This window comes from Branchiostoma floridae, chromosome 14 (genome assembly GCF_000003815.2).
Source record: "Branchiostoma floridae strain S238N-H82 chromosome 14, Bfl_VNyyK, whole genome shotgun sequence".
Lineage (NCBI taxonomy): Eukaryota > Metazoa > Chordata > Leptocardii > Amphioxiformes > Branchiostomatidae > Branchiostoma > Branchiostoma floridae.
The window spans coordinates 15,503,654-15,516,515 of NC_049992.1; the positions used below are offsets into that span (position 1 = coordinate 15,503,654).

The 12,862-nt window shown below is 38.7% G+C and overlaps 1 long non-coding RNA gene across 1 annotated transcript in view; it reads right to left on the reverse strand.

Moving 5' to 3' along the window:
* The window catches only part of LOC118429963, a 36,474-nt gene extending 26,961 nt beyond the window's left edge, over window positions 1-9,513 (reverse strand). The window contains exons 1-2 of the long non-coding RNA XR_004832814.1: window positions 9,420-9,513; window positions 7,309-7,424 (exon numbers count right to left, since the gene is read on the reverse strand). This is a non-coding gene — a long non-coding RNA (uncharacterized LOC118429963). The remainder of the gene's footprint in view (window positions 1-7,308; window positions 7,425-9,419) is intronic.
* Window positions 9,514-12,862: the final 3,349 nt, after the last annotated feature.

Consider the following 12,862-nt stretch of genomic DNA (forward strand, 5'->3'; position numbering starts at 1 on the left):
CTCAAAGAATTACCTCTGATCAAAAATATCCACTTACTGCAAAGAAAAGGAATCATGATGGTAGTCCTGATCTCTTTGGCAGTAGGATTCAGTCACCACAGTTGATATACTGAACATGACTAGAATGCCATCTACTGACTGAGCAATGAAGTGCAAGGCAACAGAGTGAACCTTCAAAAGTACAAATCAGTACAATGTAGGTTTACCCCTGAATGAGCACTATCAGGCCTGGGCCTGGGACAGAAACTGTTGGGGTCAACATACAAAAATTTCATCTTGTCTGTCCAGAAATCTTAAATCAATGACATAAAACAGATGAAGATGTATTTTTGTAAAATGGAAATGACAGATTTGGCAATAAAAATCAACAACATCAGGGGCTCCAAAAGAATGACTGGGACAGAACAAATGGAGACAGCACTTCCTGATATCAGTTCCTCACAGCTCCTGTGAATGACAGAAACATCACCTATTTGTAAGTTTAGCACTTTTACAACAAAAATTACAGTAGTGTAACAGTTTTTAACACAATTAGTCCAGCATTGTTGGACCACATCTCGATGTCTTTCGAACCGCACGGCTGAATTTTGTCGAACATAAACAGCATCTGATAGCGATCTGGCATGTTATTCGTCGTGACGACCACTAACAATACTTACAGAATGTTAAGAGTTGTTTAGGGTCGACTTTGAAGTTTGTCGTGCCTAATGGCTCAGATTGGCGACACACCTGTTTGTTGCCAGTTATGGCGGACACGCTCCAAGTCCTAATGCTAGTAATACTAGTACTTATGTCTTGCTTTCTATAGAATATAACGTTAGTTGACCTTTATGCATGGCGTACCTATATTCAATTCAATAATTTGAATTGATTTAACAGGATATTGAGGGTACAATTTAAGCGTATAATTGGTAGTACATAGAGAGTTACAAAGTTGAGGGATTCACATGTTCAGAATACTGACTAAGATCTACTTTTTTTAAAGTAACGAATTTAGGTACACATCGAATAAAGGTCTGCTAACGTTAGATGTTAGAGTTGTAACTAACATGCAAAATGGCTATTACTCAAGCAACTGGCTATGATATTGGAAATGGCCATATTCTCCAGATAACAGCCATTATCTTTCGTCACTGACACTGACAATGATTTTTGAAACCGTCTGACAGCTCTGAAAATTTTCCAAAATTACATCCGGTTGCTTGTCAAGTGATCGGTATTTGCCATCTTATTACATTGTACCTGGATGTCTAACCTTCATCGACGTTGAGAGACACTTTCTACTATAGGAAGCAATCTTGAGAATTCATGATTTCTGCAAAAACAGATATTCTGTGAGAGTTTAAGGATGATACACTGATTTTCTTTTATCCAATAATTTTGACACAAAGATTAGCAAAGCTACACATCTGTCTCGAGATTAATTTTTACTAAAAAACAAACAGCTTGGACATCCTTTGAAAAGAACAATAATCTATCTTGTGACCATGATTGTCCCAAAGCTGCTCACCATAAGAAATCCTATCTCTGATAAGATTTGATGGATGATGACATGTCAGGAGTACAAAAAAGGGCGGATGGACCGCAGGCTTTGTCTTGTTAAAATATAAGATAAGGATACCACAGAGCTAAGCAGAAATTTGTCACAGGAAATAGACTGAGTAGTAAGGGTAACAAAATCTTAGGAATACAATAGCTTTAGCTTCCTAAGCCAATACATCGCAAAGCTGCAGTCTTATGTCTTCAATTGCCATTTATTGTAATGTTCAAATGATTTTTAACTCAACAGCATATATTCCAGAGTTCTTGCTACAGAAGTTCTACGAACATGTTCAAAAATTTTAGAAACAGAATGAAACTGGCATAGAAAAAATAAGGCTCTTTGTAACCATTTTATACTTTTAGAACACCAAAAGCAGTAACTTTATCAGCTGATTTGATCAAAGCTGTATGTAATGATTTGTGGTAAACCATATGAAACCAGGGTGAATGATTGTACAAGCTAAAAGATTTTCTAAAGAAATCTCTTCACCAAAAATTGCAAATAAGGTATCCCTTATTTCATTCATGATGCATTAAGTGCTTCATTTACATCATAGTTTTATCTCAACCAAAAAATTATAAATTATTCATATCCCTTGAAGAACTCTATCAAAAAGTTATCAATTTTCTTTGACAAATCTTGATGTACTTATCTGAGGTGATCAGTGAAATTTGCAGGAGAATGCAGGAGATTCCTCCCTGCTCTGATAGTGTCATCATCCATCTTGTGTTATCTACACTGAGGGAAAAACTCATCATGACAAAATAATTGAAGTCTTTGTACGACCCACTGCTCTTTTATCAAGAAAATAGATGGAAAAGAATACTAAGAGATAGTATTGGTATTAAGGATTCAGGGATTCAGCAAAACAGTTGGCTTCAAGAAGATCAGATATCCGAATGCTATACAGTAACTGCTTTTATTAGTAAGCATTGGCAAAGAAAAGTGTGTCAAACACATGGAGACGTTTTTGTAGCGAGTGAAATATAAAAAAAAAGACACTTGTAGACTACATTCTAATTCAATCCAATGTCTCTTCCCAACAATGGCCCAAATTAAATTTTCCAGTACAAAAGATTGTCTTTCAACATAAAATCCTGTCCAATTTAAAGGCTTAGAGCTAAACATGAATAAACATAAAACATGGCTTCCCTGAACATTTCTTCCACACCCAGATTAGAAGTGCAAAGCCTTCCAAGATCACAACACGATACCCCAAACCAGCTGTTTAACAACCATAAATGGACACAATTGTGGGTGCAGATCTCTAAATCTAGCGGCTGAAACATAATTACAGTGATGAGAAAATTTTCCATTGTACGTTTCCAGAGATCTGCTGCGAAGAAAGAAAAGTAATTCTACGAGCTTTGTCAACATGCCTAAATCCGCAGAAAGCTGATTTGATTATATTTTCATTGGTTTGAATTTCTGTCAAACATGGTTAAACACAAAAGGCAGGAAGTCTGTCACTCAAAACATGCGACGAGGATTATCGTAGGTCTTTCAGGTAACAGGTATTCGGAAGCTGCTACTTAGCGGTGGTGCTTTGATGAGGTAGAAGTTACTGCTTGGGCCTTCAATCACTTTAAGGCATCTTTAACAATAGCAATTTTCTAATGGTGTGAGTAGAATGGAAAGTGTGTATGGTGTAAGATTAGTGTTTGCTGCCAATAATATAAGGTTCAGACATTCATCTTAGTAGCTTTGTCGATATTTCTACATCTTATTTCTACAGTTTTGCCACTAAAAATTGTGAAATATGTCAAACTTAATGGAATACTTTTAACAGTTGTGTTTTGAATTCTGTAATACACAAAATTTCATTTCTGTGATACTTACAGATCTGAAGGTTGACGTATGCAAATGGCTCCTGAAAACAAAGACCAGAATTCAAAATTGTTGGACTTTTCTCTTGTTGGACTTGGCAACTACAAGCCTCGTCCAAACTAGCCAGCTAAAAGCCTCTTTCCTCTCACAGTCTCAGATTCGCCTTATTTCTGTCACCCTAAAAGAAATGAAACTTCCTTCAAGGTAAACTTATACTACACGTCTAGCACTTACAGAAAGAGAAGCACCTTAAACTGAATCCACTGTCTTCTTCTGTCAAGCTTCTTTGATCCCTGAATGCTTAATTCACCTGTTAATTGCCTGCTATCTCCCCATGCAGACCACAGGACTCCCCATCAGTCTTATGTGACAGGTGGCACAAGCTAACGTCCCTCGGGCCAAAGGCAATCAAGAAGAACTCTGCCCCACAGAAACCTTTATAATTATAGCTCTTAGACAAGCTGTTTTCTTCAAACTTCCTTATTTAGACTAAAGAAATAGAAGACAGAAGACAAACTTAAAATTTGTTGCACCTGTAGTAAATGGGTAACAGTAGTTCACCTTTATCCACATGGTAACCTATATCTGTGGCTTTTAACAATGAGGTATTTACGGATATCTAGTCCATGGACGTTGGTTTTAAACTGCAATATTTTCAAACTAATTCAAAGCAAGCATTCAACTCTGAAACAGCCGTCTGTCGACTTGATATCCCTAAATACTTCAATTTTATATACAACGGATAAAGGTTACCCCGCGGATAAAGGTGAACTAGCATTAAGACATTAATGATTTCTTTAATGGCCTAAATGGCCTAATTGTTCTTCAACTTCATTCTGTAAGCAAAAGAAGTACCACAAGCCAAGTAAACATTTCCACTTGTCCAATGTCAAAAGTAATGTAAAAGTTTGCCTTTGTAAGTTTTTAACTATAATTGATGAGTCTTTAAATCAATACTATATTAAAGAGATAGAGATCTTACAAAACAATTCAAGAGATATGCATCTGATATCAATTATTCAAGGTTTGGCAAAAACAACAGGTTTGTTAATTTGAGAAGGTTTATAAACATTACAGTTTGTCTGTATGACCCCCAATACACATTTTGAGGGCCAAACTACACAATGTAGAAGGACCTAAATTCTTAGTTTGTATGACACATATCTAGATATAGAAACCTACCAAACAAGACAGGGTATCAGGTTAGCAATAGCAATAACAATGTAATGTTGTTCTTTGTACAGTATGACTTGAAAACTGTCAAGAAAAGAAAAGCTAATACGTTATGTGATCTAATTGAGTAGAGAAACAATAGCACAAGTTTAATGTTCTTGTGCCTTCGGTGGAGTTTTCCTGGTTTACCAAAACATGCTTCTGAGTTTAATAAAAAGGCCTTCTTTCAGAGTTTCAGGCATTTGCACTCAGAGACTGTTGTTCTCATTTTGGACTGTTCAGTCAAAACCAAAGTAGCCTGGATACCAGACCCCAGCCCAATCTCAATAATGCCTATCTTGCAGGGCCTAACTCAGGGCAACTGTAACAGTTATAGAATTTCCTTCCATACAAGTTGGCCTGTGTAGGCCCTGGAAACAGTCTGATATCCAGGCTATAGCCAAAGCTTTAGGACTGAAGTCAATTAGGATTTTACCATGAATATTGACTACCAAAGGAGGCCATCTATGTTACTTATTAGGCATCTGTGAAAGAACTATTTACCACTAGGTCTATGTTTTAAATCCACAAGACTGCAAGTATTTTCAACATTGCTTTGTGCTGTAATGGAGTTTTGTATATAATCTCCATAGCTGTTAAACTGTCTACCAACAGGTCTTGTATGCCTCAGGTACTTAGCTAAGACAATAGAGGCATGGTGCCACAGCAGGGGGCCATTGTCTGCTCTGATTGTTGTGGGCCGACCTGTAGGACCTGGGGAATACCTGCAGCACCTGGGGAATACCTGCAGTAGGGGGAATCTATTCTCTATTCATCATCATTGCAGTCATCTCTCCTCCTCTTCACTATAATCACCCGGCCACTTAGGTGTAATTTTGGGGAATAATGACTGGGCGAGTCCTCCTTTTTTTCAAGAGCTTTTCAACAATAACAGTCTGGATGAAATCTTTCTTAGACTGTCAGAACATAATGCTAGTTCACCTTTATCCACTGGGTAACCTGTATCCGTTGCTTTTAAAAACAGGGTATTTGGGGAAATCATGTTGATGGAATTTAGTTTCAAATTGCAATATTTTCAGGATATTGCAGTTTAAAACTATCAGCCGCCGACTTTATGTGCCTAAATACACTGCTTTTAAAAAGCAACAGATATAGGTTACCCTACGGATAAAGGTGAACTAGCATTATATTTTTGTTTGTATTGCAAATTCAAACCCGGTAAACCACCTCGTGGCATAACAATAATTTAGATTATCATACCATATTTGTACTGTACAGCACAGGCTGCATAACCAGACAGATTTATTTGATCCACTCACATAAGAAAGCAGGAAAGCAACTCTATACTCTTTTGTATATAATAGTAAAAACATCAGACAGATGTGTTAATAGGAACATCGCATTAGATTCATAGATTAGACTTTAGATTTTCTACCTTTACCTATTCCAAATAGCCTTCAGTATGAGTTGCAAATAAAGATATATTGTGACATATTCCATGCACAAAGTCCTTCTATGTGTTTTGTGTTAAACTTGCTGAACTTCACAGAGAAAACATGAGATGAGAGGTTATGGACTTGATAGCTGCAACTACACAGCTCGGAGAGAGGCAGAGTCTTTCTTATGAACCATGTACTTCAAAAGTTTTGGAAAGTTGGACTGACACCTCTCACAGAGACTCCTGTATGTAGCTTGTGGCTCTGGCACTGAACTGAAGCTTTGTATCTTTGCGACAAAGGAGATCATGATAAATGTCGACATTTGAAAGAGTGTTTCTTCTGAGCTCTGATGTACAAAATCTAACATGTTATGTTTCTAACATGTTTGTATGTTTGTATATCAAGTAGAAAAAGAAGCTGCCTTTTTGTCCTATTAAAGGGTGTATTAGTGTGTCAAACTGGTGGCACAAATATCAATAAGAAAGCAACATGTTGTTTCACTAATAATATAATAAAACAATTTATAACTTGTTTTGTTGTTGTTGTTATTGTTGTTGCTGTTTCCCTACCTATACACGCAAACCTTAACAACTTTGAGAAAATTGTGGTTTATCTGTTTGGATACAAACAAACTTCCTCTGATATATTTGAGAGACAAACAAACCTACCAATTATGTTCAAACTCTAAAATAAGAAAATGACGGCAATTTCCTTGACAGCAGGTAGAAACATTATTGCAAAGTGGCGGACAAAATATCTCCATGCTGTTTGTTTCTTTAGGTTGACCCCTAAGGGGCGGTGCCGGAGTTGTAGGGGTCAAAATCGACATTGTCTCCGCTGTTAATCCCCCGAATTACTGTCTGAGGGAACACCAAACAGACGTATCATCCTGTGATTAACTGCTGAGGTAATACAGACAAGAAAATCACACAGCATGTGTAAGTCTATAATTACTACAATTACTGTGTCTGAGGAGTACAAACACAAATCTACACCTTCAAAATACTGGTGTAATACCCAAGAACGCAGAATTTTATGGTACTTTTTTTCAAACTGCTACTTTTTAGTTTCTACCTGTAAAAAAAACACAATCATTCCAATGATAACAGTGCCCAATGTATACAAACAAGAGAATTCTTCTCTAATAAAGTGCTAACGTAAAGATAATCTACAAAGACCATGATTACTACAAAGACAGAAAAATTGGGGTCAATTCCAAAATTGTCCCTGATCACAAGTCTGTGATTACAACAATTACTAAGTCTAAGGGCTCCAAAGAAAGTAAATCCGGCGATTAAGTGCTGAGAAGACACAGAAGGATCTTACGCAGGCCAGGTGTTGTAGGTGTGTACAGGTAGCTGTGCAGACAGGTGGGTATTCAGGTGCACCGCGGGGCACCTGCAGCACGTGTCTCCACTACATTGTCTGTCACTGCTGGACTTCTACTTGAGAAAAACAAATATTTTCACTGGAACAAAAACAACTTCAAGTATTACTTCTGTTACTTAAAAAAAGATACCGCTATTTCTGCTGAAGTTTATTTCTTCTGGTATCAGAATTATATAATGGCTTTATACAAGGAAAAAAATTGTTCCAAAAATATCACACATGAAGAGATGGATCATTTTCAACATTACAACAATAAATGTGTTTGGAGTCATTCCTTATGTATATCATTTAAGATAACAGCAAGAGGCTTTATATAACTTCAGGTCATTACAGCAGGGAGGTTAGAGAAAGGTAAAAATAAAAAAATTTCACATTTTTACTTCTACTCGAGAAAAACAAATATTTTCACTGGAACAAAAACACCTTCAAGCGTCACAATCACTCCTGTTACTACAAAAAGACACCTTTTATTTTTGCATTATTCCTGAAGTTTATTTCTTCTGGTATCAGAATTATTCAATGGCTTCATATGAGGAAAAAATTGTTACCAAAAATATCACAAAGGAAGGGATGGATTATTGCTGACATCAAAACAATAAAAGCACAAGCATTCGCAGAACTCAACCTTCGTGAAATGGGTGAGGGTGTGGTGGTTTGAGGGTGTTTTTTTATAGACATCTCAGGGGCTAGCCTAACAGTATATGATACGTCCGACTGGCAAAATTGTCCGGAATTCTACAGGATTTTTTCCGCGCCTATGTAGTTGCATCATCCCTTTGGAGTGGTCACTTCCTGTGGAGACGGGGTAAGACTGCAGCCCACGCTGGTATCGGCATGACGTAATGCCACCTAACTAAGTATAGCACGATTGCGTAATACCCACACCACATACACTATTTTCCAAGTACAAACATCCCCTGCAAAACCGTCAAAAGCCACTAAACGAAAAAACGCCTCGTACGTTTCTTCTCCTTCTCAATAACTACCCACATACCAAATATCAGAGCAATCTGTCCAGCCGTTCGCGAGCTTTTCTGTTCACAGACACGCACCATACAACGGTTTCCAAACATACCTATTGCATTCTGCTAATGACCTTCTAATTTGCATAACAATCATACAATTATGTACATCACTACGTAAGCTATCTGCATACCTACAGTCATTCCGATCCATCGACCCCTGCTTGCATTATTCCTTCTCAAAACCGAACACAAGAATGACTTTCACCGCCCCAGCAAAACCCCTAAGTGGCCAAAACTTACACACCTTACTATTCATTTACACAGCTACCTACCACGTAAAAATCATCACCCAAAAAAGTCCCGAAAAAAAATATCAAAACCGGAAGTTCTGCTGCAGTACAATAGCACTCCGCTAGAACGCCCTGCCGTAACGCAATTCCTACCATTCCTTCCTCATGTCTAACCCTACCCACATACCAAATATCAAAACAATCCATCCATGCCTTCCCGAGATATCAGGCTGACAAACGTCCCTCTCACACACAAACAGCACTCAAAACAAACCCTTCGTGAAACGAAGGGAATAAGTACTAATGGATGGAAAATTACTTGGGAGTCATTTCTTATGTGTATCATTTGATTTATTCTAAGATAACAAGCAAGAGATTTTTCAGTTTGTTATACAAATATCTAAAAAACAAACTTTCACATTAATTTTTGTTTCTCCAATTAGCCATTTTACTTCCAAATTGTCTCTGCAATAATCAGTTGTCTGTTTTTTGTTTGTTTTAGTTGTTTAGTTGCCCCAGCACAGTGGGGGTTTCAAGCATAAGTCTTTGTTTTAGTTTTTAATGTCCACAATTACCATGATTAATGTTTGAGAATCCCCCATGTAGAGCCATTATCTCCACATGAAGTGCACATTTAATCTCCAAGCAGATGCAAGGGGGAAATTCACTCCATCTTTGACCAGCTTGCTCTTCCTACGAACAGACTTGTGTAGAAAAATAGTACAAATTCGTGACAATTTTCACCCTGACATCTGCTTGAATATCACACCTAGATGGTGTACAAAGATCTTACCTGTGCCAGCCTGCCAGGTGTTGAGGGCGAGGTCAGGTGGAACAGGTACTTATCCCCACAGGTGTACAGTGGGGGGGGGGGTGTCAGCAGGTGTCCTCTGTCTCATCCATGGCCACCTGCGGAGAGACAATTACCCAAAACAAATATTTTTGTATTCGTAGAAATCAATTACTATTGTCTGTAGAGGGTTCACTTTATTTTGCAGGCTTCAAAACAATCTCATGAACAAGAAGGACAACTGTTATTTACAATTACAGTTTAGTATAGTACAGTGATTTCTAAAAGGTAGTTTATGTTCTGACAGCAAAAATAAAAAAAACTATGCAAAAACTAAAAAAAATATCTTAGACATCCCAATCACATGTTCCTGAAGATATTGATAATTTGACTTCTTTTAGATCTTTAGAAAATCACGTCACTTGTAAATCGCCTCAAGGGTATAATAAAGCTTGCTCTTTGGTACAAAATACTTCATTTTATTTCTTTTCTGTTCCATGTATCTTGGTAAAAAGCCTTTTGGTATCACACATCAGTTTTGTACAATAGGTACAAGCTGTTCAAGACAAGACAATGACATGTGATCCACTCACGCAATAGGCCTGTACTCTTTCAATAAGTGTGGTAGATTCTTGAACTTTTGTACAGACCTACGGCTAATGTATGAAAAAAACACATGAGAGCCTAAACTGCAGGTGTAACACTATGTGCAGGTGTGTTGTTATTCTGATCTCTGTCGCAGATTTACGACAGGAAAACATGAGAACAAACGGAACCTTCTCTCTGACTATCCGCGCATGTCCCGCTGAACTCACGAGCTGCCAATCCTCACCATGTCACAACACCGCCCATCCATTCCAGGTCACCACGACACAATCACAGCCCAAGTAATCTTCTACAGTTGACACCTTCGGAATGCAAAGAATTGTGTTTGGGATGTTTTGAACAAGACCTCAATATAACCTACGTACCCTACTAGGCAAGGCTGAGGACACTATAAAAGCTGCCCTCCCTTAGTAGTTGTTCATATTGGAAAGAATCCTACTTGAGCTGTACTTCATCTGTCTAGCTGAGGATCCAACAAGAGGCCACAGTTTTAAACTTGAGTTTCCCCTGGCAAAGAACAGAATCAGGGGACCGATATCTAGTGTTAAGGCTGTGGAGGACATGGGATGCTAAACTGCTAAAATGGATGGTCAGTGTGATTTTGGGTCGGAGGAAACTTCAACTCTTTAGACTTCCCTTACACTAGCCAAGCGACTGCACAGTAACCAAACTTGGATTTATGTGACCCTTCATTTTATAATAGGAATGTGAAGCAAGAAAACAAAACTCACAAAAAGTTGATAATTCTGTTGTTCATCTTAAGTATCTAATTCATTGAGCAAATCGTCAAATCTTTGGTCTCTCAGCGGTCTCTAAGCAGTTTCTCAGCAGTCGCAGTTTGTAGGGGGTATCATTGATAGACCTAAGTTCCAGTTTAGTGCGTAACAACCTAAAGGTTAACGTTAACCCTAAACTTGTCCCAACTAACTGCAGGTGTGCCCTATACTCCAGGTGAGGTCTGTGCCCCGCAGGTGTGATTCCTGTCACACAGTACAGGTGTGTAATGAACCAAGGTAACGTGTGGTGTCACTCAACACAGTACAGGGCTCTGTAACAGTAGGCCTAAGTTAGAGGTATAACACTGGTTCACCTTTATCTGCGGGGTAACCTATATCCGTTGCATGGTAAATCAGGGTACTAGTAGTTAGGGATATAAAGTCGAGCAAGGATGTTATATAGAGATCCAAGGACCTGATGTAACGTCCTTGAGAGATCTCTATATAAATTTCTTGATTCGATGGACGGTATTTTCAAACTGCAAATGTTACTAGATGTCAATTGGAAACCACCGTCCGTCGGCTTGACATCCCTTAACAACCTGGTCTTGAATACAATCGTGGAACGGAAATAGGTCACCCCACGGATTAAGATGAACTAGTGTTACACATCACCTGGACATAATGCACAACCACAAGAAAATGCATGAACTATTTAACTTAGATGTTTGTTTATAAAGTCAGGTGATATATTGCCAGTCACTGCGCTTCTCCCATGCAAAACTGCAGAATTGGCACGGGCAGAAATGTTCAATTCAAAGACACAACAGACACTATTACAATGTATGATCTCCAAGCAGATGTTAAGGCTGCCAATGCAAATTACTTAGGTAGTGCTTTCTGTTAATGTAGAAAGACAACCCAACACAATACATCTGTATCATATGTAACAAGTTATGAACTTATGGTGCACATGATACTAGTAATCTCTGGCGCATTTCGCATCAAAATAGGGGTTTTCTTAGGTGGGTATGACATAAATAAAATACAACACGGTGTATTCCGCATCACCCTCGGTCCCAGCCCTCCCGCGGGTCGGAGTACCCTCCGGTCTTCGGCCGATCCTTATAATATATACCGCAGAAAAGATTAGCGCTTCGAAGCCCCTCCCACACTTCACGATTTTCAGATCATTCCGAGCAGTTTCCCCTGCTCAAAGACTGAAAATTACATGACAAAGTAACAATTAAACTACTCAACCGATATCACAAAATCCTAAATTTTCATGATCAGGATTCATTATTGTTTGCCTATTAAACATTTAGCAAATTTAACCAACCTTTCACAACAGTGACGACCAAGTTGCTTCCCGCGCTTGCGCCTTGGTCTTGTTTTCCTGTGGTACAAAAACGCCTCCTAGCAACTTCTTACATAACTGCAACGTTTCAAGGCCACAGGTGAGCTGCGCTTTGTGTATAGACTGCAAGGCGGCGCTTTTGCACTGTCAATTCAATCAGTAGTAATTAGTAGTAATGGTTTATTGAACAAGAACATATCGCATACATTCGCAGCCTAACGGCTGAATTGCAGTTGCAATAGCACAATAAAACAAACGCATTCGGTCAATGCCCAACAAGGCAAATCATTAAAATAGAAGTACTTGTAAAATCAGTTAGGTACGAATATAAATATTTACATGATATCGACCAGCGAATATCATAAACGAAAATTAGCGGCGTACAATACTGGCAGGATTAAGGCATGGGGGCATTGCAGTTGAGTAGACGGACCATGTACGGAATGGCACTAGACCTATAGCGTTCAGTTCTGCACTTGGGAATGTCCAGTTTGTTGGCAGAGCGGGTTTGTCGACAACTGACGCTCTTTCTTGTGGGTGGTAGGAAGTGGCGGAATTGATCGGAGACTAAGAGAGATTGTGCAAACCGAAGAGTCAGATTCGAACGCCTGGAGTGGAGTGATGGAAGGCCAAGCTGTGTACATGCATCTCGGTAGCTGGTGAAGTCGCGTCCCATGATGATACGTACCGCTCTGCGCTGGATACGTTCGATCTTGGTACTCTGCTGTGTGGTTAACCCTGTGTGCCAAACAGGGGCTGAGTACTCG